This window comes from Macaca thibetana, chromosome 11, assembly GCF_024542745.1.
Source record: "Macaca thibetana thibetana isolate TM-01 chromosome 11, ASM2454274v1, whole genome shotgun sequence".
Classification (NCBI taxonomy): domain Eukaryota; kingdom Metazoa; phylum Chordata; class Mammalia; order Primates; family Cercopithecidae; genus Macaca; species Macaca thibetana.
Window position 1 is genome coordinate 122,818,878 of NC_065588.1, and position 26,274 is coordinate 122,845,151.

Consider the following 26,274-nt stretch of genomic DNA (forward strand, 5'->3'; position numbering starts at 1 on the left):
GAAGGCAAAGGGGAAGCAGGGACATTTTACATGAGCAGAGTGGGAGGAAGAGCGAGGTGCCACACCCTTTGAAACAACCAAATCTGGTGAGAAGTCACTCACTGGACAGTACCAATGGGGGATGGTGCTAAACCATTCATGAAGACTCCATCCACTCCCATAAGCCAGTCACCTCCCACCAGGTTCTACCTCCCACATTGGGAATAGTAATTCAACATCAGATTTGGGTGGAGACACAGATCCAAACCATATCAGCCTGCTATCTGGGCATCTTATGGCCCAACCACGTTGACACATAAAAGCAACCATCACAATCACATTTCTCTACTCAGAGATAAGCATTTTCTCTTTTAAGTTATTTTGTTTTTAAAGTGGTTTCTACATCATAATATATTTTGATTATATCCCTAGGTCTTCACCTCTGCTTTAATATTTTCTTCTCTCTACATAGCCTCTAATTTCTAATAAGGGGATCCTTTTACCTCTCCAATTCAAATGATTTCTGTAGACTTCAATCCTCTTTGCAATACTAGCTCAGTAACTATGTTAAACACTCACTCACTCAACTCGTGGAAAATGATACATCTGCCAAATGATAGGTTTTTGGTATGTTTTACAAGTTTTACACGAAATAAGCTCAAAACGGGTTGGACAAGTTGAAAAGAAGATTTACAGGGAAAGTTTCTACCCCTCCCTTTCTCTGCTTTGCAGTGTTTGGTCTATGGGAGAGAGAAGAAAAGAGAAAGAGAGAACAAAAATGGGAAATGGTACTCTAAATATGATGAATTCACCTTTGTGGATGATAAATCAGCCATCTTTTAAAATTATAATCCTCTACTTGCATTTTCTAAAGACACATATTGTTTCAGCCTAACAACTTCACCCTTTCTCTAAAGCTATAACCTCACTTTTATTTTCCTAAAAGTTGCCTTTTATACTTTCTTAGAAACTCAAATTTTATCTTAAATTTACAGTGATTGCTATCTTGTTCCCTGAAAAACGAGGGTTAAGCTCAGATGACTGAGCTCACGAGATCTCACACAAAGAGATTAATTGCCACCACTCTAAGGACTTGAGTAGAGTATGAGATGAGTAATCCGCAGAAGGCGGAGGAAACCAGAGCTGGCAGCGTTTCAGCGGTCGCACATCTGGGCATTTGTAAATATTCTCGAGCTGGAATATGGTAAATTGGGAGCAACCATCTGGACATTTGGCTAAAATTTTCATTTTTTTTAGATGGATTTTTAAGACCGCTATATAAAACCTTCCAGCTTTTCTCTTCATTCTTCTAGTTTTTAGTAGCAGCAGGGCATGTTGCAATAAATTCCACAATATTTTAACAATTGCGATAGTGGGTCTCTCCCTATCCCACAACTGCCTGTAGCTTGTGATTACACAAGTCTATTGGATTTAAACTTTGATATGCTTCTGTCCCCCAGGCTGAATTTTCTTTTGAAGTTTCCATGAAGTTAATACTGATCTTGCTCTTAAAAAAAGTGTCTGGGATTTACCTTCTAGATGGGTGTCTCTACCACAGACAATCTTTTTGGTAAAATTCCAATTCCTCTCTGTTACTTCTATTCCTAGATGCTTTTTGTTTTATTTCGTTTCGTTTTCTTGTGTGTTTGAATTTATAAAGTTGTTCTGAAATGTCTTTAGACCCTTAATGCCATCAGCACCTTTAAGGAGATTCTAAACACATCTTTCTCTAAACTGGAGGGACGCCGTGGTGACCCCAGTGCCACATTGGGTGGAATCTGCTCCAAAATAATTCAACCAGCGCAAACTGTGGGTTTAAGTCTCTTGGCACATTAGGTTTACTTGCAATCCCTAGGGGGAGGGGTGCATCTTTGTCCCACGAAGCCTGCCCTCAGGAAGCAAGGAACGTTTCCCTTTTAGTGTTTGCTGCCTCAGCCTGGGTCGTCTTTGTGACTTCTTGAGCAGGCTAAAATGCGTGGGTGAGTCCAACTGAATGTCTTTCTTCATGACAGCCACCGACAAGGTGAATGGAAAAGAAAATGGAAAAGAGAGAGGGTGTATTAGTCTGTTTTCACGCTGCTGCTAAAGACATACCAGAAACTGGGTAATTTATAAAGTAAAAGAGGTTTCATGGATTCACAGTTCCATGTGGCTTGGGAGGTCTCACAGTCATGGTGGAAAACGAAAAGCACTTCTTACATGGCTGTGGCAAGACAGAATCAGACAGCCAAACAAACATTTTATAATGGTTTCCCCTTATAAAACCATCAGCTCTCGTGAGGCTTTTTCACTATCATGAGAGCAGCATGAGGGAAACCACCCCCATGTTTCAATGATCTCCCACCGGGTCTCACCCACCACACGTGGGAATTATGGGAGCTATAATTCAAGGTGAGATTTGGGTGGGGATACAGCCAAACCTTATCAGAGGGAGTGAGAGAGACAGAGAGAGAGAGAGAGAGAGAGAGAGAGAGAGAGAGAGAAACTGTTGATCCAAAGTGCCGTAATTATTAAAAGAACAAAACTTTTGCTGTTGTCAGATGATACTAGAAAATAGCATGCATCCGGCATTATTGAAAATGCATGGTTCCTGTTACATGACCAAAGCTCAAGCGTTTTTAAGCATTAAACCCCCTTTTCATCCGTATAAATGGGGATAGCACCAAAAACCAATTTAAGCAGAGTAAAGCAAGTATGTGAGCATATAGATGTGTGCCTCTGTGTGCATGTGCCTGCGTGTGTGCCTCTGTGTATGAATGTGTGTGTGCCTGTGTGTGCACGTGTGTGTGCCTCCGTGTGCCTGTGTCTGTGCATGCACATGTGCATGTGCCTGTGCGTGTACCTGTGTATGTGCCTCTGGGTGTGCCTGTGTGTGTGCATGTGTGTGTACCTGTTTGTGCTTGTGTGTGTGCCTGTGTGTGTGCATGTGCATGTACTTGTGTGTGCCTGTGTGTGCGCCTCTGTGTGTGCCTGTGTGTGTGCTTCTGTGTGTGCCTGTGCATGTGCCTCTCTGTGTGCCTGTGTGTGTGCTTCTGTGTGTGCATGTGCGTGTGCATGTGTGTGTGCTAGTGTATGTGCCTGCATGTGTGCTTGTGTGTGTGCCTGCATGTGTGCCTGTGCATGTGCTTGTGTGTGTGCCTCTGTGTGCATGTGTGTGCCTGTGTGCCTCCGTGTGTGCACATGTATGTGCCTGTGTGTGTCTGTGCATGTGCATGTGCGTGTGCCTGTGCATGTACTTGTGTGTGTGCATGTGCATATGCCTCTGTGTGTGCATGTGTGTATGCTTGTGTGTGTACCTGTGTGTGCCTCTGTGTGCCTGTGTGTGTGCATGTACCTGTGTGTGTGCCTGTGTGTACATGTGTGTGTGCATGTACCTGTGTGTGTGCTTGTGTGTGTGCATCTGCACATGCCTGTGCATGTGCTTGTGTGCATGTGTACCTGTGTGTGTGCCTGTGTGTGCATGTGTGTGTGCATGTACCTCTGTGTGTGCATGTGTGTGTGCCTGTGTGTGTGCCTCTGTGTGCATGTGCATGTACCTGTGAGTGTGCCTCTGTGTGTGCATATGTGCATGTCTGTGCGTGTGCATGTTTGTGTGCCTGTGTGTGCATGTGCACGTGCCTGTGCATGTGCTTGTGTGTGTACCTGTGTGTGTGCCTCTGTATGTGCCTGTGTGTGCATGTGTGTGTACCTGTGTGTGCCTCTGGGTGTGCCTGTGTGTGCCTGTGCGTGTGCCTGTGCATATGTGTGTGTGTCTGTGTGTGTGTACACGTGTAGCTCACAGCCATTGCTGTGAACTCTGGACCTTGGTGACTTTGCTGTGTCCTTTGCTGTACCCAGCGGTGATCTCTGTCTCTGTTTTCCTAAATTTCATCTCTCGCTAATAAGTGCTTTGAGTGCTTCTTTTCCATGTCTACGTGTGTTCATGCTCATTCTACCACCTGTTATCACTCCTCACTGCTCTCAGCAGACCCCAAATCGTCATCTTTTTCAGGAAATCCTAGATCAGGAATAAACCTCAGCATATTGAGAATTGTGTCCTCTGAGTTAGATAAGAACGAAGAGGAAACATTATCCAGAGTTTCATAACACAGGGTCCATAGATGTCTTTAGGATGGATAAAATCATATAAAATCATAAATCATATGTGAAGTGTGTGTGTGTGATCATATTATTGAATGAACCTAGTGAGGTTAAATAAGAAAAAGTAAATTTGTTTTTTATCTCAACAGGAGCACCCCTAAGCTATGTTCGGCCTTTGTACTGAGAGAGGAAGTTGCATCTCTGGGTGGACACAGCCTGTGGCTCCTGTTGTACAAAGGTAAAGACTTCCTTTGCACCAAGGGACGGGGTGGATTTCTCCATCAGCCCTCCTCCTTGTGTAGTCAGTCATTGTACACCCTGAACAACCTTCTCCGCAACCCCCATTTCTCACTATTCACTTTCAACATGCCTTAAAGGATCCAGTCCTTCGCCAGCCCGGGAGGGGTCTCTGCCGGACTCGATGGCTTCTCTGGCCTGTTTCCCTCATGGGGGCGATCTTGTAGCTTATGCAAAGTCTAGTCTATGGGAATAGTAAAACCCCACGCTTCCCCAGTCTCAGATCCTCTTCCATGCACACCACATGCTTGTCTGAGACCTGGAACCTGAAGCTGGAAGAGAGCATGGTCAGCTTTTTCTCTATTTTTTCCACGTGCTGTTCTTCTCCTGCTTCTCATTCACCAGTGGTTTTGATCCTTGCAGGGCCAGGCCCAGGAGAAGAATGGATTGGAGAAGGGACACCATGTTTCACAGCTGTGACATTTGCCATCGGGCCTCAGGACACCCAATGGCAGAGGTACCGTTACTGACTTTTGCATTGATTGGTGCGTTAGTGTTCTTGGATGTTCCTCCCCCAGCATCCTCCAATGCATGTCCATCACTGTGCGTCCTGCTTCTGCAGCCAACCACTCTTCTCTCTCAGTCTCCGGAACTGCCCTGCCCTCCCTGTGCAGGCTCTAAATGTCAGGGTGTCTTAGCATCCCCCACACAGTTCATGTGGATGAAGTGAATTTTAGATGCCCCAAGCCAACTCCCTAGCATGGGCCCCACAACAGGACACAGAAAACACACACCTGGAAACCAACATTGCTGGAACTCCTAGTTTGCCATCAGGTTGACAAAAGAAACCTGTCTTTCACTTTTAAACCTTTCCCAGGGGCATATTAAATACCTGTCCTCACTTTTCCCAGAGTCTGGTGATGTGTGCAATATCCTCTGAGTTCTCACTTGCCGTTAAGTGAAGGGAAAACAACTCCCCAAGAAAGGTTAGGAAACTGTAAGTCATGCAGCCTATGCCATCAAAAGAAATCTTCCCCCACCTCCCCCACCTCCAACCCCAGGTCTTTACACGGGCTGGATGCAAGTGATGGTGATGCCAGACAGCCCTTCTCACCTATTTAGCCATGCCCTTACCCAGGGGCCCAGCAGATTCTCAGTGATGCTGTAAAACCTTTTCATGCTCCCTTGGTGTGTCTCAGTTTGACTGTCCAGTGGGTGATGGCAATCCTAGTGTCAGAAGCATTTGAACCAGAGCAACTCCATCTTGAACAGAGGGTGAGTAAAATGAGGCTGAGACCTACTGGACTGCATTTCCAGATGGTTAAGGCATTCTAAGTCACAGGATGAGATAAGAGGTCGGCACAAGATACAGGTCATAAAGACTTTGCTGATAAAACAGTTTGCAGTAAAGAAGCCAGCAGAAACCTTCCAAAACCAAGATGACCACAAGAGTGACCTCTAGTCGTCCTCTGCTACACTCCCGCTAGCGCCTTGACAGTTTACAAATGCCCTGGCAATGTCAGGAAGTCACCCTATATGGTCTAAAAAGGGTAGGCATGAATAATTCAACCCTTGTTTAGCAAATTATCAACAAATAACCATAAAAATGGGCAACCAGCAGTCCTTGGGGATACTGTGTCTATGGAATAGCCATCCTTTTATTCCTTTACTTTCTTAATAAACTTGCTTTCACTTTATGAACTTGTCCTGAATTCTTTCTTGCATGAGATCCAAGAAGCCTCTCTTGCAGTCTGGATCCAGACCCCTTTCCAGTAACACTAAGAACCCGCTCATCTTCTCTTGGCAGGTCCTGGCAGGTGGTCCTGAGGATCCTGCCAGGAAGAGATGACTACCCCTTGGCAACTCTTGCTTTATTACTGGCCTTGGGACGTCGTCAGAATGGAGATATTTTGACATCCCACTGTATGTGAACATATCGAGCAATGAATCAGCAACATATACGTCATCAGCTGGAACATGACTTCCAAAAGATCAGAGCCCTTTGCGTTGGCAAGTGCAGCCTATCTCATTGATCTGTGATAATTCATGGGAAAACACACACCTCACTTCACATCATCCGTCCTGTGTTTTCCTGTCTCAATCTTGGAACTCTAAACTAAAAGCTGCCCAGTTACGATGACCGTGATGGCCCACAACTAAATTACAGGGCATAAGGTTATCTTAAAGGACAATGTTTTACGAAGGCCATGCCATGCTGGCGTGTGAGATTGGAGATGCACTGCCGCAAACTAAGTCCTGGTTCAAATCAGCAATCATTACATTAGCTTTACCCATTTTGAGATATTAAAACACAGATCAATGGATGGAGCATAACATTAAATTTGCCAAATATATAGTTGGATGAATTGGCTTCAGATCCCTACAAAAAGAAAAAGAAAAGTCTGCTGGCGTTATATTTTCATAATTGATTTTTTTTTTTTTTTTTTTTTTTTGAGATGGAGTCTTCCTCTGTCACCCAGGCTGGAGTGCAGTGGCATAATCTCAGCTCACTGCAACCTCCGCCTCCTGGATTCAAGCAATTCTCCTCCCTCAGCCTCCCGAGTAGCTGGAATTACAGCCATGAGCCATCTTGCCTGGCTAATTTTTCTACTTTTAGTAGACAGGGTTTTGCCATGTTGGCCAAGCTGGTCTTAAACTCCTGACTTCAAACGATTTGCCTGCCTTGGCCTCCCAAAGTGCTGAGATTACAGGCGTGAGCCACCATGCCCAGCCTAATATTTATTTTTTATTATTCAGTTGATTATAATGAATCTTTACCTTTAATTTGAAGTGAGAATATGATAATATGATAAAAATATATAGATATCATCTTTATTATACTGAATCAACTAATTGTTTTTAAAGCAGGATTTATGCTTTAGAAAAAGAGTATCCATGTTCTTTTCTTAAATTAACCAAGTCCTTGATACAAATACTCTCCAAACTCTATCTTCATGCATAGTACTGTACTGAGAATTTTGGTAGATTAGTTCTTGATCTTCAGAAAGTTGTAGTATATTTGTATGTTTATATATATATATATATAAAAAATAAATATATAATGTGTATATATATAAAAGAACACTTGTAAATATATAGTATATAAATGTAAAATACTTATAACATGTACTTAGAATAATTACTATTATTATTTGAATATTATTAATGTGCTAATTTTAATAATATAATAATAATTGAGCAACAATTAAATACCAGATATTGTGCTAATTGTTTAATATGCATTATCTAATTTATTCCATCCAGCAATTATTAAAATAGATGTATAACACCTATTATTATTGAAATAGATGTAGTTATTACATATCTATTTTAAGTTATTGGACTGAATAAATTAGATGTATACCTGGATGTATAAACGTCTACAAGCACAGAAGAAAGAGTTCATGCACAGAAGCCTAGATTATTGTTATACCTATTTTACAAATGAGAAAAAGAGAAAAATTGATTTGTCTGAGGTCGCATAACCAGTATGCAGCAGCTGCCAGAATGAAATCCAGTTCCCTCTGACTCAGAAGCTGTGCTCCTCACCGAGGTAGAGAGAATTAGAACGGTCCATTCCCCAGAGCAGAAACTGCGGGTAGGTGCCAGCAGGGCCACTTGAAGTGGCATCTGTCATTCCAGAAGGATCTTGAAGACAACTCACAGCATTATCTGCCAGGGAGACTGTGTCCCCAGAAGAATGGAAAAAAGACAGCCGGCAGCCATAAACCAACCTTAAAACACACACATAGAACCTGGGACAAAATCCACAGTGCCCTGTGAGTCACTGTGTGTTAAGTGGTATAATTATATGTTGCTAGCACAAGTATGTACACATACCTTCATCTATTTAAAGTATTAATTTAGAGAATATAAGCATTTGAAATACACAACAGTTTCTATAATCCTATATTAGTATTTCACCATTAAAAAAAAAAAAAAAGCAGCTTGTCGGGTCAAGAAATAGAATCATCTGGGCCTTCACTCACCTCTGATGGCCTGATCCATGAGTAAGCTGCTGACGCTGGGATGGAAATTGCATGTAAATGATGGGGACGTTGGTGCTGGGGAAGTGGAGTGAAACTGGACATGTTCAGCATGTGTTCGTCCAAATAGAATTCCAGGTGCGTAACCACCTACAAGCATAGGTGAGTCCATGCACAGAAGCCCAGACCCCCAGTAGCCTCATCTTCCCTGGAACAAAACATTTCTTCTCCATCATGAGATGAAGAAGGAGCCCCGACCCCTCCATCAGGTAGAGAGGATGCTGGGAAGAAAGGCGGCCCTCTGCCTGCACAGGTCAGTGAACAGTAGCCGCCAGGGAGAGGTCACTGGGCAGGCAGAGTGGCCACACTCTATCCCCAATTCAGCAGCCCTGACCTAAAGATCCCACAATCCAAGCGGCAGGTGGAGGTGGAGCCGCCCAGCCCTGTGGCTCAGAGATGCCCGGCAGACACCCGCCAGGAGCACAGCTCAAGATAACCCTCAGACCTGATGGATAGTGCTGGTCTCAGCCACACGGTTATTGCACTGAGCCCTGTAATATCATTCACTTCAAGAATCAAAACATTTAGTGTGCTCCATTTTAATTAGAGAGGGGACTGTACCTCCTATTTGGATGCTATTTCAAAATAAATGTTGGCCACAGCAGGTTTGACAGATGGTTCAAAAATTGACTGCTGAATGGTGATAATGTTTTTATGTGTTTTTAAAAGGATAGTGTTTTTCGGGTCTAAACAATTAATTGGTCAGAGTATATATCTTAACTTCTGAACATGAAACACTGTTTGATGTAACGATTGAAGAGTTAAAACAATTTCTCCTGAAACTCTAAAGATCTCAGTTCCTGTTCAGCGTCTCTCTAAACAAAATGTTAAAAGGCAATGTTCTATTTTCTAAGGTGGAATATTAGTTTTAGTGTCAGGTATTTTCTAAATGAAGGGTTTGTTACATTCTCTGATATTTAAGTAAATGTTTTTTCTTTGATACGCAGGTACTTTGATGATGTTTCCACTTCCCTTCAAAGATGTTCAATGTCCCTGCACAGAATGAGAGATGCCACCTTCTCCAGCATGAGACACATCCCCACGTGATCCCTTACCACCCAGACTCCTGGGCGAGTTGGGAAGAAAGAACAGAAGTCAACACATCCCATTTATTTTCAAGGTACACCCAAAACGTATGAACTTAGATATTTCACAGAGTTTCCAATGTACCTGCCTGTATTTACAAAATAAGTGTATGATTTCTCCCCAAACGTTATTTTTTTGGCAAGTTACATGCCAATAACCACCACTGAACATAAGCTGATATTTTTGCTGAATTAAGGATTGTGAATTATCCTTGTAGCATTCTTCGACTTCATCACACATTTCAATTACTTCTCTAAGCACTGACTGTCCCCATAAAATATCTTTAGTTCTTTTCCCCTATGAAATGTGCTACCAACAATAATGTTTTACTAGAAAATAATGTACATAAATTAACATGATCAAAACCTATAATTATAGAAAATAATATTTGCTTTGTATTCAAGCGAACCTTTCCATGGACAGAAACAAGCACCTTGTCACATTTTAAGTAAACATTAATTATGAAAAACAAATTATTTGCAACGAGGTAACACAAAAGTGGATGCTGAACTTCTATGTTAGAGTAAATATCTCACAGATTTGATATGGAACTTTCTTTTAAAGTCTTAAGTTTTCAGTGCTCCTATTGGCAAACGATGTATTAGACCTAGTAATGTAAAATATAATGAAATAGATTGTATCTACTGGAAACACTAGTACTCATTAGATCTGATAACTGTGAGTCTAAATGTGAAACCTCTGGTTTATGAATTATTGCAGATGGTATTGTAGATGATGTCTTCAAACTCTCTTGCCAAATAAACTCCTTATTAAAGGAGGCCCTAAGGATGATTAAAACAAAATTTAGGGCAGTGGATACATCAGGGGAAAGCAAGGGAGGAGAAAATTGGAGAAGTGCACCCAGGAGGCATGAGCAGTATTCATAATGTTTTATTTCCAAATGCTACCTTATGTGCACCACCATTTGTTATATTATTCTTGATATCTGTAACAAGATGTTATGTGCAGATTCTTTCAGGACTCAGAAAACAATGGAAGGCAAGTACTCCACCTTTCCAAAGTGGGGTGCTGACCACTGGTAATGCAGTAAATCTTGAGGATATCAAAGGATTGAAATGGAAGAGCCCTGAAAATTGGACATTAAAAAGGCATTAATTTCAAGAGCGTTTTCTCTGTACTGTAATTTCCCCTCCAGTATGAGATTGTAGTGGGAAGATGCTCCCCTCCACTTCACTAGGTGTGAGATGAATTTTGTTTCAGTTTGACGTCACTCAGAAATAGATCCTGAGACAAGGTTTCAAGTTCTCAGGGTTTATGTGGGAGATAATCCAGAAAGCACTAGTAGAGAAGTGGGAAAGTGATACAGGAAAGAGAACCAACAAAGGATGTGTTACCCCACTGATGTCAACTGGAGTAGGATCCCATTAGGATATGCACGGTCCTGGGTTCTCATCTTGGGCAGAACAAAGGTAAAAGGACAACCTGGGTCTTCAGATATGTGATATGGGAGAGACATGACATCTGAAATGCGGATACCAGAGAAACCAGGGAAACATAAATCCATCATGATTTTGCAACTAACTTAGGGAGGGCACTGGACTTCCCAGTCCCTTCACTGGGGGTGGAGAGAGCAGGAAAAACACAACATTCCTTTCTTTTAATGCCAAATGACTATATGATCATAGGTACCATTCGAGTTGAATGTCTACTGTCATTTTGTGTTAAACATAATGAAATTTATCTACTAGACTGTAGACTCCACGTGGAGAGGGTGGGATCTATACTTCTCACTGTTTTCTTCCTAGTTTCTTGCACATTGCCTGGCTGGAGGGACAAAGCAAGAAAATGATGTTGCTAAAACCCAGATTTGGCCGGACTCGGCAGCTCATGCCTGTAATCCCAGCACTTTGGGAGGCTGAGGTGGGCAGATCACTTGAAGTCAGGAGTTCAAAACCAGCCTGGCCAACATGGTAAAATCCTGTCTCTACTGAGAATACAAACATGAGTTGGGCATGGTGGTGCGTGCCTGTAATCCCAGCTACTCAGGAGGCAGAGGCAGGAGAATTGCTTCAACCCCGGGTGGCAGAGGTTGCAGTGAGCCGAGATTAAGCCAGTGCACTCCAGCCTGGGCGACAGAGCAAGACTCCGTCTCAAATAAATAATAATAACAAATAAAATAAAACTCAGATTCCCAGTGGGAGCTGGAGCCTGAGGAGATTCAGCCAGTGCTGAAAATCTAGCCTGGGGAATGGAGCAAAGGGAAGAAACACCCTGGTCTCTTCCTTCCTCCCACCTCCCAATCTCCCAGTGCCTCTCACTGGCTAAAGTGAGCCTGAAGGCAGCTGGCAAGGAGTCACGGACACTGCAGTTTCCTGGGATTCTGGGCAGAGGTGGGAAGGGTTGGAGAACATCTGATCTGCAGGTGAGCATCCTCTATGCCCTGGAAACCATATGTACGAGAGAGCTTGTGGGGAAAGCAAGCAGACAGGTGCCCCCAATGACTGCAGTTTGGGAGATGGCCCCAGGGCACCATTCTCCAGGAGGAAGGATGTCACAGCCTTACCTAGATCAGGATCCTCCAAAACTTAGACCCTTTCTTATGTGGGAGAAGATTAAATTGTTTTTGCCTAAGACCAAACTTTATTGTCACAGGAAAATACGTTTTCTAAAAGCTATACATGATTAAAACTCTCATGTTACTGATTATTGTTTTTAATTTTAAATAAGTTGATTGGTATGACTTTTAAGATGATCTTCAAATATGAGGTTTGTGTCACTGCCATCTAAGAATTATGCAAACTTTAAAGGAAAATAAAACATTGCCTCCGCAGAGCTCCAGCAGAGAACTAGTAGTAAAAGAATATTATTTTCGTTTTTATTATAAAAGCATTGGTTTGAGCTAAAACAGTCTCCAGAATTTCCTTCTAAATCCTCCCACACCATTTCTTTATCTTTGGATCAACTCTTTATAGCATTACATTACCTCTGATTGAAATTTTCTTTGAACAGAAAACAAGAAACTTCTATAATATGATGCGGCTGAACCAAGATATGTGGGTGTATAGGATTGGCTGACATTTGGTAATTCTTATAGCATTTATTTCTTTTTAAATATTACTCACCTTTATTTAGAGAAGAAGTAGAGTATTTCAGATGGGGAAAGACGACAAGGAAATACTTGTTCAGAGTAACTTTATTTGCTCTGAACAAGTCAGCTCTGTCCTTGAGTTTGAGTTCTCGCTCAAAAACAACAATAGCCAACCCAGAGGTTAATTAGAAACCTTATTATCGGTAGGTCTGACTGGAGACATATGTATTATATCCATATCCATATATGTATGTATGTATTGATATACGATACAGTTCTGTACAAAACAAGCTTTGTATATAATGCAAAATCAGTATAATGTAATATATAGTGCACGATTATAGTGTATATTATTTTAATATATTTGAATATCTAAACACACATATATATAAATTATAATCAGTAATTTCATGAAAGGAGATTTGACACAGATCCCTATCCCTACCTTCTTACATCATTTATAGTCTTCATGAATGTTCGGCGTCTCAACAATGAGACTGGCCATATTTTAATCTGGTCTTGATCTCTGATATGAAAGACTAGTCACCTATGAAAACAAAAGAGCAGGTGAGTCTTGAAGAAGTGAGGCTTGGACATAGGAGAGACTGAGCAGAAACAGAAAGGAGGTAAAGGTCCTTGTTACCTGGCACAGAGAAGGTGGCATTTTAGATGGAAAATACTATGAACATATGCTATTTGACCTCCATGTTAAAGGCCAGTTGGTGCTCTGGGGGCAGCACCTACCTGGGGTATGTTCCTCTGGTGGTGAATGATAGCTGTGCAGGCAAAGCCTGGCAAGCATATTGAAGCCCTCTGCTCTTGTCCCATCTGCTAACATGGGCCGAGCAGGTGATATACCCAAGCCCAAAGTCTACAGGAGGGCTAGTATATTTCATCAGAGAGGAAGGGTGTGCATTACTGCATGGCCAAGGATGCAAAGCTATATTTTCATAAACGGTAGGAAGTGAAGTGTTCAGGACGATAATGCAGTGTACTGCAAGCTGTTTAAATCCCAGATCTACCACTTTACTTATTGCATAACGCTGCAAAGTCACCCGATACATCAGGGCTTTGAGAGCAATATCATATATTCCACAGAGACCAGAGGAGTAAGAGCTCGCTCTCTCTCTCTCTCTCTCTCTCCTTTTCTTCTTTTTTGGGATCAACAACTACTAAAGCATGAATGCTCACAGCTTTGTCCCACCATTGTTACCTGAGGTTTTATAGTTTTTCCATGAATAAACGTTCACCAACTTACTATGTCTTTGGTCAATTGCCAGATCACTGAAATGCTTGCTTTTTACCACATCGTCCAATGTTATAGTTGTTTTTTATTAAGAGATTTTGCTGAGCTCCTCAATATCTCAATTTGAAGTTCCGCTTATGCAAAATGTCTCAACCACATCATGTTTTCATGTTTTTAACCTGTAAAAGAGATCATTAGAAATAATATCTAATTTATAAGGTTGCTGTGAAAATAAGTGAGTGTATTATTTATTAAAGACTGAGGAGAGGGTCTAGCACATAGCGTACTAGGTCGTACTAAATGGTATATTTGTTAATAGAGCTAACATGTTTCACAGCCTCATGAAGATCACCTAAGGGTAGTTTAAGCAGATCCAAAAAAAAAAAAAAAAAAAATTCCTGCTCGCCACCCCCCACTCCACAAGGCTCCTTTGTTTTCTTATTTATTTCAATCATTTTAACTATTCGTATGAAGTAGATGTTATTATTCAGTTTTACAAACGACAGGGCAGAGGCTCAGGAGCTTCATCTATCTGGTTAGGTTCCATATTTAGGAGGTGGCAAACCTGAGACTTGAACCTAGGTCTATTTGGGTAAACAAAGTCTGAGATCCAACTGCCACGTTAAACTGCCTGCCTCTAAACACAGACACTGTATAAAAATGGCATCTCTCAAAATGAACTTATTGTTTAATTAACAAAACAGTGAAAGTAAAAGCTGGAAATGTGGCCTGAAATCTCAATTTAAACTCACTACCCCTTAATAGGTTTAAAGTTATACTTTTAAAGTATCTCACAATTCCAACAGTGCTCCAAATAATTTCAGAGGCTTGCTTTCCAGCCAATACATGGGGATTTTTTGCTCTCATTGTTCATCCTGCTGAATATACAAGAGCTTACAGCCAAGGAAGCTGCCAGCCTTAGCCATTCTGGAAATCCCTTTGTTCACTTTATTTTTGAAAAGTTGAGCAACCCACAGTCATATAAATCCCACTCAAGAGCCCCATGTTGTTAAGGCAATGGGACAATTGACTACTTGAAGCACAGTTGCTTACCTTAGTTGAAAATGTCCTTTCCTGCCTCCTGTCACAGTAAAGAAAGAATGGGCTCTGCCAACTGGATTGGAAGAGAGTGTGTGTCCAAAGAATAATCCCCATAGAGGAGCAAATCCAGTCCTCATGGTGGAGAGGGATAAAGCCACTTTACTGAAATAGGAGTAAGGATCCTTGTATTTTTGTGCAACCTCTGTTGCTCCTGGACCAAGCTGAGGGTCAGACTGCTATTTCTCACTGCTCAATAACAAGATGCAGATGAACTGAAGAGGAAGAGAGGTTTTATTTCTGTAACTGGTTCCAGGGAGAAGTCCTGGAAAATATTACCAGACAAACTCAAAATTGCAAAGTTTCCCAGAGCTTATATACCTTCTAAGCTATATGACTATGTGTAAGTGTGCATTCATCTAAAGACATAGGTGATTAACTTCTTTTAATCTGTAACTAAGATCTGAGTCTTGAAGACCTTCCTCTGGAGCCTCAGTAAATTTACTTATTCTAAATGGGTCCAGGTGCTGGAGTGATTACCCTTATCTTGTCTCCTGCTAAGTCATAGAGGTTTGGGGAGTTCCTTAAAGCTTGTTTGTGGAGACCTGGGGAGTTTCTTCAGACCCCCAATAAAACTTGTTTAATCCTAAGCAGGTCCTGTTAAGAATTCTTTCATTATCTTGTCATGCTTCAAGGCCCAGAAAAGACCTCGGCAAAACTCTTGGGGGGCTTTTGTTACATTCCAGCCTTTGTATAAGGACATTGGTTCTTTCAGCTTTTAATATTTAACTTAACCACTCAGTCCATGCTGAAACAATTGTAATGGAGGCCTGCGTTAGTGAGACCTGGCCTGACAAACTGTCACATGGACCTTGGGTTAGATGCCTCCAACTCTCTAGGCCTGAATTTCCCCAGGTACAAGAAGAGAGCAACAATGCTGCCTGCCTGCACCTGAGGCCAGGTGGAGAAGAGGGAAAGATGCACGGGTATTTTCCAGGAATATTGTTTGGTCTTGAGCTGTCTGCTAGCAACTCAGTGTTTGACCTTTTTCTGCCCATGAGACTGAGATCCTGCTTTTCACAGATAATTTATGTCTAAAGGCTTCCAAAACTCCACCATGTTTCTATCCGCCCCAAATAATCAGCCACCACTGGACAATCTGTGTTCTGATTCTGACGTCACTACCAACACGCTCTGCAATTCAGGTTTTTGGCTTCCAGACTTTGCAACTTTATCAGCAGTGAACTGACACCTGTCTTCCCTGGCATGATTCTTACTTAGGTGACTGAGCTCCTGGAAACATGTGGTATCCGTTAGGAAATGGACAGGTAGGGGCACTTCAGAAAAGCACTGCATATATTACACATGGGAAGTTGTCATATGTTCTCAGGGATCGTCCTCTGTAGTGGCTCCTCTTAAAAATATCCATCCTAAATGTTGCCATTCCACTTCTCCTTACTCATGGAAGACTAGTCTAATCATTCATAACACCCTTCCATTGCCCCTCCTCTAGTTTGAATCCTGGGACCTGCTTATTACCTGGAAAAAGAAATATAACATCTTTCAAACCACAGTTCTCTCCTCTGTAAATTGGAGTAATAATACCTGCATCCTAGAGTTGTAGTGAAGGTAAAATGAGATGATACATGAGATGCACGTCATCAGAGGGAGGGACAGGCACATAAAAATCGTTCCACAAAGGATAGCTGTTATTTTTATATTTTAAACTTCTTGAGGTCTGGAATAGCATTTGTTTTTTTCTGGTTTGTTTGGGTCTTACTACTGATGTCTTAATGAAGTTACAGATTTAAACAAGTTAAATATGCACTTTACCAAAGACAGTTTAATGACTGTCTTTCTCAGACATCAGAGGCCCAGAGGGGGATACCTAGGGGGATGCTGTGATGCCACTGGTTCAAGATGTTCAATTATTGCAGCAGAGCGGGGACATGGGGAAGAGTAGGCCCTGCCCCTTCCTTTTCAATGCACATCCCAGATAATATACACTTCATTTAGTGTACACCCAAGTGGCCACAACTCAGTCACATGACCACACTTAATTAATTGCAAAGTATCCAGAAAAATAGTCTTTATCCTGGTCATCTGGTTTAAAACACATGTTCTATTACAAAATAAAGAAGGTGAAAGTATATTTGGGAACAATTGACCATCCCTATCACAACCATACAGCAATGACAAACACAGTGACACAGGTCAAGAGATACATGGTGGACACATTATTATTATTGTGTTTTTTTTAACATTAATATGTGATACTTGCAGATATTCTCTTATTTGAAATATCTCTATCTCATTAATTCAGCATTATCCAGGGTCAATGATTTTTTTAATTGGTAAATTCAGAGTGTTATAAAATTACCACTTCTATCTAGTTCCAAAATATTTTCATCACCCAGCTGGGCATGGTGGCTCATGCCTGTAATCCCAGTACTTTGGGAGGCCGAGGTGAGTGAATTACCTGAGGTCAAGAGTTTGAGACCAGCCTGGCCAACATGGTGAAACCCCATCTCTACTAAAAATGCAAAAATTAGCCAGGCATGGTGATGTGCACCTGTAATCCCAGCTACGTGGCAGGCTGAGGCAGGAGAATTGCTTGAACCTGGGAGGCAAAGGTTGCAGTGAGCTGGGATCATGCCACTGCATTTCAGGCTGGATGCAAGAGTGAGACTCTGTCTCAAAAAAAAAAAAGAAAAGGAAAAGAAAAAAGTGCATCATCCAAAAGGAAACCCTGTTAACAGCCACTCCCCAACAAGCAGCTACTCGCGAATAACCTCTCCCCACAGCCCCTGATAATTAGGAATCTGCCTTTCTTCTCTGCAGATATACCTATTCTGGATGTTTCATATAAATGAATCATAAATATGTGACACTTGGTGTCTGGGTTCTGTATCTTAGCATAAAAATATATTTAAAAGAAAACAAAAAATTGTTACTACTCAATAAGACAAATAACACAATTAAAAAGCAGACAAAAGACTTGAACAGATATTTCTCCAAACAAAATGACCGATGAGCATGGTAAGGAATGTTCAACATCTTTAGTCGTTAGAGAAATGCAAATCAAGACCAATGATTATTGGAATAAAGTGAGTCGTCGTGCTTAAAGGTTTGATTTACAAATATGGGTAAAGAATGATCCTTGTTTCTGGGTAGCTGCGTCATGATTGCTTGGGCAGAGTTAAGAGATGGCTCTCCAAGACATGGTCCAATAGAATGAGGAGAGTTGGAAATGAGTTCATAGGGTTTCATTGAGTAAGAACTCCCCCTCCTTACCCAGTCATTTTCACACACTCTCAATGTGGCTACCACTAGGCTATATTCCCCTATTCAAAAATGATGCAATTTCGGAAACCAACTAAGTACAACTCATTCAAGTTATTGAAAAAGCTTTCTTCAAACTGCAAAATTGCAAGCAAGGAGGAAGTCAAATATGAAAGATGATGCATCACAGAACAAAAAAAGCAGCTGCAAATGTTCTAAGCCCCGGCTCCCATGTGACTTTCCTGTCAACTCTGCTTTCTTAAATGGCCAGAAAAGCTACTTCATGGGGAAAAATGTATTTTCTGCAAATAATTTCATGCTTCTATGTGATTCATATTACTTTTTATTTTCATTATCAATGCAACATCTGTTTTTTTCATATTATTAATAGTGATGTCTCTAAGAAAAATGAGTTTGAAAATTAGAGATAATATCCGGTGCAATATAGCACCATTTAAATGAGCATGAAATCATTCTTGTAAACAAAAATATCTGTCACTAGGTAACTGAATTGTTCATCTATCACCCACATGTGACACAGGCTCTGTTTATGCCTGTTGTGCCAGCTAATTATTTATACCACTCTCCTGTCACTCTTAGAAATGCCCTAATGTGGATAATACATTATTTTACCATTCTAATTAGAAACTTCTTTCAGGTCCTTTACTTGCTTGGTGTATTAATAAATCACTTAATTTAAGATGCTTTTCAGAGTCCTATTGGCTGAAGAGGATAAGGACTGCGTCTCCTGGCCATGTGCCCATGTTCCCATGGATTTGTGCTTGGGTGTAGAAGGGAGATGGGGTGAGGCTGGGATGGTGGTGCAGCGGAGGCAGCACCCTTTAGGTCTGCAGTTCACATATGGGGCTAAGTGCTGGGGTGACTTCAAGCTGGCCAGGTCACTGTGCTTAGAGTCCTGGAAACACACACCATATGGTTTTATCCATGTCAATGTTCAGGTATAGTTTTCCTTTTTTCTTAAAGAAAACAAACAGTAACAACAAAGATGAATATTTTTGTTCTTTAAAACCTGGGCAAGCTATTTGCTACCACTGCAAAATAACATATACCTTCAAGGATTTAGTGTTGAGGTTCTGCTACCTCCTTAACCACAGGAAGAAGGAAATCTCCTGGGCATTACAATGGAAGCCTGTTTAGAGCAGTTAAACTGCTTCCTGAAAGCCCAGGATCCCCCATCTCCACCAGTCCTTAAGGCAGAGGAATCCCCTGTAAGAGTTAAAGAAAAAGGAAATAAACATGAAACATGGCCTGGCAGTTAAATACAGGTTTACTTTAGATAAAACCTGAGAGGGGCTTCTAGATGATTTCAGTCAGGAGTGCTTTCTCTTGCAGACTAGAGTATATGTTGGTTTTAGGGTGAGGGGCTTACTATAAGCTTGGAATGTTCCTGCGTGAGGGAGAAGTTTTATGGTGGGGTTTTAATGTCTCTGGGAGGGGAGTTTGTCTAGGGCAGACATCTTTCAGGCAGGAGGGGGGTTATTTTGGGGCTAGCATCTTCCTGGTCAGAGAGGGGTTATCTTGGGGCTAGCATGTCTTTGTTTGTGGGGGCAGTTTGGAATGTTTCTGGTCAGAGATGTTATTTGTGGTTTATGGTGATGCTGACCTTAGCCATTAGGCTGATGCCCTTCAGATTTAGGTGGTTTTTTATTAAGGTGAACTTTAGAATGAGGTGCTTGTCCAAGATGGCAATGCTCCCACTCTGTCAGTCCCTAACCCTGCAGAAGCCCCAAAAGAAACAGATCTGCCTCTGTTGCCTCTGAGAGTGGAATGCCCTGCCTTAAGCACCACCCATCTGGGCAGGTCACATCATCACCACTTCCCTCTAGGCCTCTTGAGGGTCACGGAGTCTGTGTTCCATGCCTGCTGCTCATGAGACATGGAGGACTCAACATAGCTGATGTTCTAGAGGGTCAACCCTGGAGGAACATGCGCAAGAAGGGAAAGAACAGCATTTGAAACTGGGCCAGTCTATCTGCTCTGACTTTTGTACCATCCTATTCATTCCAGAGGCCTCTTAGAAAGAACCACACAGACCCTGAGGCTCCCAGTTTAAAACCCTTCAGTGTTCTCCATCACCTTTACTCTGTGTACCAGCCCTGCCCAACTCTCCAGCCACATGCCCACCCTCTGTCCCTCATCCCTCACCTGCCATGCTGGCCTTTCTCCTCTTCCTTAAACACATCAGGCTTTTACCTAATCCATACCCCCACTGATATGCCCTTCTCTTTGCTTGGAGAACTGTTTAATCCTCTGTCCTGTCTAACTTCTTTCACCTGGCTAACCCCTATTCATCTTTCTGGTCTCAACTTAAGTGTTTCTTCCTTAGAGATGCCCTCCTTGACCATTCCTACCCTAAAAAGTGATTGAGTTGGTTGGGAGAGTACAAAGGGTGTTTAGGTCAGTGAAACCACAATGTGTGGCACTATCATGCTATATACATGGCACTCTACATTTGTCCCAACCCACAATGTACAACATTAAGAGTGAACCCTAATATATCAACAGTGGAATTTGGGTGACAGTGATGTCTTACTATAGGTTCATTCACTGTAACAAGTGTACCACCCTGGTGTGGATGTTGATAGCGGGGGAGGCTGTGCATGTGTGGGGGCAGGGAGTATTAAAGAAATCTGTGTACCTTCATCTAAATTTTGCACTGAGCCTAAAACTGCTGTAAAAAAAATTCTATTTGAATGAAACAAACAAACAAACAAATAGACAAAAAATCCGCCACCACCACCAACAAAAACTTGGTCCAGTCTGCTGTTTTGTTGGAGCAGGATGCTTTGTCATCAAATCACCCAGTGCTGGGCATAGAGTAGAAACCCATGGAGTTAGGCTTCAAAAGTGGCCACAAACTTTTACCCTCACTTAGTCACACTACTTTGCAAATGATTTTCCCCTTCCTTCTAACCAAAGGGGAAATCTATTCATTCACATCTCCAGTCTCAAGTTGGAACTGGGAATTGCTTTAGTCAATAGTAATTTAGTAAATGTCACTTAAATGGGGTTAAAAAAGTGCTTCCTTTTTGAAGCCTGCCCTCTCTTGCTGCTCTTGGGAAACCTGTGATGGCCACCCTTGAACAGGCTTCAGCTAACCTGTTGGGTGATGGACACATTCCCTGTGATCCCCTATCACCTCTGCCTAGAGCCGATACCTACTGCCTGACACATAACTACACTTCTGAACCCCCAGTGACTGTAAACACATGAGTGAACCCATCTCAGCTGAAGCTAGACCAAATTCCCAACCTACAAAATTGTGAGCAATCAAATAATTCTATTTAAAGCTACTTTGTTTGTACACAGGAAAACCTAACTGACATACACAATAAATATTTGTGGAAAGAAAGAATGAATGAATAATGGTCTCTGAACTTACAAAAAATAAGACATCTGTGTCTGTGTATTTATTTTTACACATAAAAGGCAACATAGATATTATACATATGCATTCCCTTCTGGTAAAAATTAAGAAAGTACCACTCTCTCTGTTAAAACACTCATTTTGTCAGTAGGTTTTTTTTTTTTTTTTTTTTTTTTTTTTTGAGACGGAGTCTCGCTCTGTCGCCCAGGCTGGAGTGCAGTGGCCGGATCTCAGCTCACTGCAAGCTCCGCCTCCCGGGTTTAGGCCATTCTCCTGCCTCAGCCTCCCGAGTAGCTGGGACTACAGGCGCCCGCCACCTCGCCCGGCTAGTTTTTTGTATTTTTTAGTAGAGACGGGGTTTCACCGTGTTAGCCAGGATGGTCTCGATCTCCTGACCTCGTGATCCACCCGTCTCGGCCTCCCAAAGTGCTGGGATTACAGGCTTGAGCCACTACACCCGGCCTCATTTTGTCAGTAGGTTTCTATGGCTGTTGCCTTACTAAAATTATTAGCATAGGCATTTCCAGTTGGAAAGAACCTGAAATATTGCCAACTCCAGCATCCAGAATTTAGTGGTGAAGAAACTGAGGCCAAGAAAGGATTGAAGACATGCCTTAGGTCATGCGGTCACCAGCAATCACTGGAGCTTAAATGCGGAGCCTGGAACATGCAGTCAGCAAGACTCCGAGAGTTGAGGAACTGGGTAGCTTTGCAGAGGTCCATAGGATACAAAGTTAGCACAACTCACTCTTGCAGAAATGCATTTCTGGGTTACTTCAGGAAGCCTTGGAGGAAGTTTGCATACTAAAAGGGTGAATAGGGTGGAAATAATTGTGGTGGTCTTGGTGAGGGTAGTTATGGTGACTTTGTGTATGTTCCTGCTCTTACCTCGAAACTTGTGGAACCCAGTGCAGCATGTGGTATTATTCAGGAGAGAGGAAATGGACATCTCTGCTGCCACTGGATTGCAGGTGAAGCCACTTATTCCATTTACCTGTATTCTTATCACCTTCTACAAATGCAGAGTTGATGTCAGGTGCAGATGAATCAATATCATTGCAAGAGAAAAAAAAGTATTATGATAAAAAGAAAAACAAATGATCACTAGAACACAGTTGATTTCATGAGGTTTTTGTATACATGCGATATTATCAAGTCATGTAATGTTTTGTTAACTTCTTTCATCTGCCTTCATCTCATTCTCTAGAAGTTTTACATTTGATCTCCACTTTCTTTCAGGAGAAAGAATTCTGATAACTCATGTCCTGAAAAATAAAATTACAGAAGCATACAGTGTGAAATTGGAATTTGTCCATGTGCATAATTTCCACAAGTTCTCTACTACTTTTTATTCTGTTAATACAAAATTTTTTCTGCTCTTTACCCTCTTGATAGATTTTTGCATTTCTAATTTTAATTTTTTATATAAAAGGCATAACAGAATATGGACATGAAAAAGTCAAACTATAACTACTCAAACATCAACAGGTTTGTTTATAAGTTGTCACGATTTAAAAATAAAGATAAAAAACTTTTACAATAAACTAAAAATTTAATTAATATAAATTGCAGCCAGCTGCTTATTCGAATCCCTCCCTTCCAGAAATAGAGAGAGAGGAGGGAGTGGGAGAGAAAGGGTGAGTGAGAGATTTAAACTTTCCTTTTCAAAAGCATTATCTTAATTTTTATTTCAATAGTTTCTTGGGAACAGGTGGTGTTTGGTTACATGGATAAGTTCTTTAGTGGTGATTTCTGAGATTTTGGTGCACCCATCACCCAAGCAGTGGCTAGAATGTATAGTCCTTTATCTCTGGCTAGAATGTATAGTCCTTTATCTCTCACCTCCCCACACTCTTCCCCCAAGTTCCCAAAGTCCATTGTATCATTCTTATGCCTTTGCATCCTCATAGCTTAGATCCCACTTAAGAGTGAAAACACACGATATTTGGTTTTCCATTCCTGAGTTACTTCACTTAGAATAATGGTCTCCAACTCCATTCAGGTTGCTACAAATGCCATTATTTTGTTGATGTAAAAAATTTCCATAAGACACTTCCTTTGCGGGGGGGAAAGTTGCTTTATATCCTTAGTTATTAAACATTTTACTCTCACTTCCGCCTGCCTGGTCCACCTTTTGTTTAGTCAGCAGAAGGTCATCTTAAATTACCCATCTGGGCCAGGTGCAGTGGCTCATGCCTGCAATCCCAGCACTTTGGGAGACTGAGGTGGGCGAATCACAAGGTCAGGAGATTGAGACCATCCTGGCTTACACGGTGAAACCCCATCTCTACTACAAATACAAAAAAATTAGCTGGGTGTGGTGGCAGGCACATGTAATCACAACTACTCGGGAAGCTAAGGCAGGAGAATCGCTTGAACCCGGGAGGCGGAGATTGCAGCGAGCTGAGATCGCGCCATTGCACTCCAGCCTGGCAGGCAGAGCAAGACTCCATCTGAAAAAAAAGAAAAAAAGAAAAAGAAAAAAAAAATTAGCCATCTGTAGGAGTCAGGAGGCATTGAGTAAATGTAATGTCCAGATTGAAAGCAACTGCAGACTGCATGGGCTAATGGATTACTGGTCTTAACGGAAGAGTCAGATTCAGAAGATAAAGGTTTGGCCCGTGGAAATTTTTAAAGTGGCTTCTAAGGCTATATTAGAGAGAGAGAGCACCAGAAAGAGCCATATGCTGAATATTGCTTTTACTGGGACACGGCAGAGTGCAGGTACAAAAGGTATTAACAGGTGGCCCCAGAGGCAACTCTGTAATACAGAACAATACCTTCAACTCCATCAGGAGTGGATCAGAGAAACCTTGTCTGACTCATTACTTTTGCATGTTATAGCTGGGCTGAAATTCTACATTTCTGTACCTGGCAAATGTTCTTTGAAATTAATTTTACATTTTTGTAAAATACAGCACAATGCCTTAAACTCTATCAGGAGGGAATCAGAGAAACCTTGTCTGACTCATTGCTTTTGCATGCTATAGTTAGGCTGAAATTTTACATTTCTGTATCTGGCAAATACTCTTTGAAATTAATTTTACGTTTTTGAAATTTTACATATTTGTATCTGGCAAATATTCTTTGAAATTTCACATTTCTTAGAAACTAAAGGCATTGTTGTTGGAGAAAATGCTACAGAACTCTGCATTGTTAGGTTTGTGTTTGTTTGAGAAATGTTACTTAAATGTAAACTGGTTTTGTCTCTTGATGGTAGGGGATATGGGTGACTGTATTTGGCCGCTCTTGTTGCTCTAAGGGAATACCTAAGGCTGGGTAATTTATGAAGCAAAGAGGTTTACTTGGAGCATGTTTCTTCAGGTTGTACAAGCATGGCACCAACATTTGTTCAGCTTCTAGGGAGGCATCAGGAAACTTATGATCATGGTGGAAGGTAAAGCAGGAGCAGGCACATTGGGTTCACGCCATTCTCCTGCCTCAGCCTCCCCAGTAGCTGGGACTACAGGCGCCCGCCACCTCCCTCGGCTAATGTTTTTTGTATTTTTAATAGAGACAGGGTTTCACTGTGTTCGCCAGGATGGTCTTCATCTCCTGACCTCGTGATCCGCCCGCCTCGGCCTCCCAAAGTGCTGGGATTACAGGTGTGAGCCACCGGGCCCGGCCATATCCCAGACTTTTAAACAACCAGATCTCATGTGAATTAATGGAGTGCGAACTCACTTATCACCAGGGGGATGGTGCTAAACTATTCATGAGGGATCGGGGCTTCATGATTCCATCACCTTCAAGTCCATGATTTGGGCCTCCATGATTCAATCACCTCCAGATCTCATGCTGAAATGCCATTCCCAGGGTTGCAGGTTCAACATGAGATCTGGAAAGGACAAACATCCGAACCGTAACTGAGTTTAATTTTTATTTATGTTTTTAAAAATAATCTGCATGTTCTGATTATTCTAAAGTGATTGTACCAGTTCTGATTATTCTAAAGTGATTGTATGATTGTAGTTCACATAATCAAATACATCTATAACAAAAATGGAATGCTTTTAAAATGGAAAATGTCATTAGCTTGAAAATGGGGCTGCAGGGTTGTCCTCTGGCAGGGGAATGTTCTCACACATACCTTGTTACTGTGCTTGTTATCATGACTCAGTCTGATGGGAAAATGACACGCTTCACTACGGTCATTAGCTCATGTCGTTTTATCCTCACCCTGGCTCAGACACATAACTCACAGAGACATGCCTTTTTTTCCCCTTAAAATCACTGAAGGTGTGAATCATAGCTACGTACCTTCCTGATTTAGGGCATATTTGTGGCAGAAATGCATGAATGAATATGACGATTATTTACTTATGAATCTAATCAGAGATTCAGGCATCAGTCTTCCCAGGATGAATTCAGATGGACTTGGTTCAGAAGGAACAAATTACAGGGCATGGCCATTTGTGATGCACCCGCATAATATGCAGATGTTGTCTCCACATGATTATGACTGCCATGATACATGCATTTTGCATGGTTCTATTTTAAAGGATATAGTTGTTAAATTGCCAAATTTATACTTTTAGATATTTTTCCAATTTGTTTTGGTTTTGGTTTTGGTTTTGAGACGGAATTTCCCTCTATCACCCAGGCTGGAGTGCAGTGGTATGATCTCGGCTCACTGCAACCTCTGCCTCCTGGGTTCAAGTGATTCTCCTGCCTCAGCCTCCCGCATAGCTGGGATTACAGGTACACCCCATTATGCCAGCTAATTTTTGTATTTTTAGTAGAGACAGGGTTTCACCATGTTGACCAGGCTGGTCTCGAACTCCTGACCTCAAGTGATCCAACCACCTGGACCTCCCAAAATGTTGGGATGACAGGCGTGAGC

The 26,274-nt window shown here is 41.7% G+C and overlaps 1 long non-coding RNA gene across 1 annotated transcript in view; it reads left to right on the forward strand.

The window, feature by feature from the left end:
• Nucleotides 1-4,791, forward strand: part of LOC126930129 (uncharacterized) — a 204,689-nt gene extending 199,898 nt beyond the window's left edge. Inside the window, exons 3-4 of the long non-coding RNA XR_007717459.1 lie at nucleotides 4,209-4,297; nucleotides 4,720-4,791. This is a non-coding gene — a long non-coding RNA (uncharacterized LOC126930129). The remainder of the gene's footprint in view (nucleotides 1-4,208; nucleotides 4,298-4,719) is intronic.
• Nucleotides 4,792-26,274: the final 21,483 nt, after the last annotated feature.